Here is a 2,832-nt window from a genome sequence, read left to right on the forward strand (position 1 = left end):
TGACACATTGCACTTCCTCATCTGTTATCTCGCCAAGGCCCTGGCACGCTCTCTACAAGGAAGGTCAAGGGTCTTACACATGAGACAGTTTCCCCAAAGCTAAACCTATAGCAAGTGACACTAAGGAGAGAGCCACTGAGTTCAGCTCTCCAGAATTTCACCAGGTTAAACAAGTCTAAAATCTCTCACAACGAAACAAGGCAGACTCCACCTTCCAGGACTGATTATTTCTAAGAAATTGGGGTTGATCCTGGGAGGGAAAGAAGTCTGGGACAGAAGGGCTTGTCCTGGTAGGGGGTCCTCGCCCTGTGTCCCTAGCTGAGAGGACACCTGGAACTGCCCAGCCATGGTGGGGAGGACAGCAAGCCAGCTCTGGGAGGCCAGAGAAAGGCCACAGGCCCCCAGAAGTAGAGACACCTGTGGGAGAGGTGGTGGGAGTGACTGGGACCGACAGCTCCGAGTGTGTTAGAACTTGCCCCTGAACTTGTGGAGCAGACAGGGAGAGGAGGGAGGCACATTTACAAGCCAGTCTTGGACATCACATGGGGGACTTCACGCTGTAACACCCTCTCTATAGCAGGATATTTCCCTATGCAGACAGGGACTTTACGGTATGAGAGCATTGGAGGCAGTAGATGGTGTAGTGGTTAAGGCAGCAGGATCCCACATGGCTGAGTGAACCATTAGAGCCCAGGCCCAGTATCTCGAAAACCATACCAGGTGGGGGCCAGCAGATGGTATAAAGGTTTAGGCACTGGACTGCCACATGGCCAAATATGGTTTGAGTCCTGGATCCAGCTGCTAGACACTCCATGCACTGTGCATGTGTACCCAAAATTTCAGGAGGACGATGGAGGAGAAGGGATTGTAGCATGGCTATCCCCCTGGAAGGTCATTTCTCACTTTCACTTTCACTGTCTCTCTCTGTCTCTCCAGTGAACTCACCTGTCCTATGGCAGAAACCTAAAAAATAATAGAAAAGAAAAATGAAAACATGTGAGGCATATGTGCATACCCAAAACCCTGAGAGGAGAATGGAGGAGAAATGATTGTGGCATGACCATTGCTCTTGGGGGGCACTTTTTCAATTTTATGCTCTCTCACTGTCTCCAGTAAGCACACATGTCCTATAGTCAAAAGAGAAAGAGGGACCAGTAGATGGCATATGGCTACATCCCTGGACTCCCATGTAGTCAACCACAGTCCAAGTCCCAGACACAGTGACTTAAAACTCATGCCAAGTGTGTGTGCAGGCACGCCCAAAATCCTGAGAGAAGAATGGAGGGGAAGGGCTTATGGCATGGCCATAATCCTCTGGCTTTCTGTCTCTCTATCTCTGTCTCTCCAGCAAGCACACACACTCTATAGCAAAAATCTCACCAACAAAAAAAGAGAGTTGGTTAATGTGCTTTCTGAGAAGTGTTGCAGAGCAGATTTCCCCTACAGATATGGAAACTTTGAGAGCTGGATTTGAAGATTCTTGGGTGAGTGAGGCTGACACTGGATGGAGATGAGTGAGGAGAGGGGGGGCAGGATGGACTAGACACACGTGGGTTTCTAAATTGTGGTAAACAGATGAGCAATCCCCCTCTTCCTCACCAAACAGTCCATGTGTTAACTCTCAAAATATACAAATGTGTTAGGTTACATGGCAAAGGGGAATTAAGATAGCTGATAGAATTGAGGTTGCTAAGCACTGACTTTAAAATTCTTCTGAATATGGGTCAGCAGGTGGTGTGGTGGTTAACGGGCTGGATCATACATGGTTGACAGCACGGTTCAAGTCTCAGACCTGGCAGCTGGAAAAACACACAGGGCACATGTTCATGCATGACCATATTCCGAGAGGAGATTAAAGAAGAAACAATTGTAGTGTAGCCAACCCCCATGAGGGTGATTTCTCACTTTCCTTCTCTCTATCTCTCCTGAGGACACATGTCCTGTGGCAAAAATCTAAAAACAAACAAACAAACAAAAACTTGTTTTAATTAAATCTAGATTGTCTATATGGGAACAATGTAATCAATCACAAGGGTCCTTAAAAGTAAAAGAAGGAAGAGGACCAGCAGTTAGCGTAATGGCTGGCGCTGAACTCCTGTGTCCTTCGGTTCAAGTCCCAGACCTGGTGGCTTAAATTCATCTGTGTGTGTGTGTGTGTGTGTATATGTGTGTGTGTGTGTATATGTGTGTGTGTGTGTGTATGTGTGTGCATGCCCAAGATCTTGAGAGGAGAATGGAGAAGGCATTGCAGCTTGGCTATCAACCCTGGGGGGTGATTTCTTGCTTTCTGTCTCTCTGTCTGTCTGGCAAGCACACATGCCCTAGAGCAAAAACCTCTCCAAAAAAAAAGTAAAAGAAGGAAGGAAGAGGGCAGTTAGAGAGATGCAATGTGAGCACTCAACCCCATGTTGGTGCCTTTGAAGATGGAGGGCAGGGCTCTGAGAATGCAGGCAGCCCTAGCAGTGGGAAAGGCAAGGAAATGCCTTCTCCCTTGGAGTGCTCAAGAAGGAACACGCCTTGCCCACCCTTGGAGTGTAGCCCAGGGAAATATGCATCTGACCTCTGTCCTACACCACAATGAAATCAGAAATTTATTATGTCTTAGGCTAATTTGTGGTGATTTGTTACAGCACCAACAGAAAACTAATGCATAAATTATATGACTCTGGTTCCACAAGGAACAATTCATGTGACTGTAAAAATTTTCTCTTCTGCCAATTTCCCTTTACTCTCCCCAAACACTGAAGTTGCTTTTCTCCCCAGTGCAAATCTCAGCTCCTCTATCTGAATATAATAGCCCTGTTTACAGGGAAGAAAATGGAGAATGAAGGC

This window comes from Tupaia chinensis, unplaced genomic scaffold (genome assembly GCF_000334495.1).
Source record: "Tupaia chinensis unplaced genomic scaffold, TupChi_1.0 Scaffold000684_1, whole genome shotgun sequence".
NCBI lineage: Eukaryota > Metazoa > Chordata > Mammalia > Scandentia > Tupaiidae > Tupaia > Tupaia belangeri.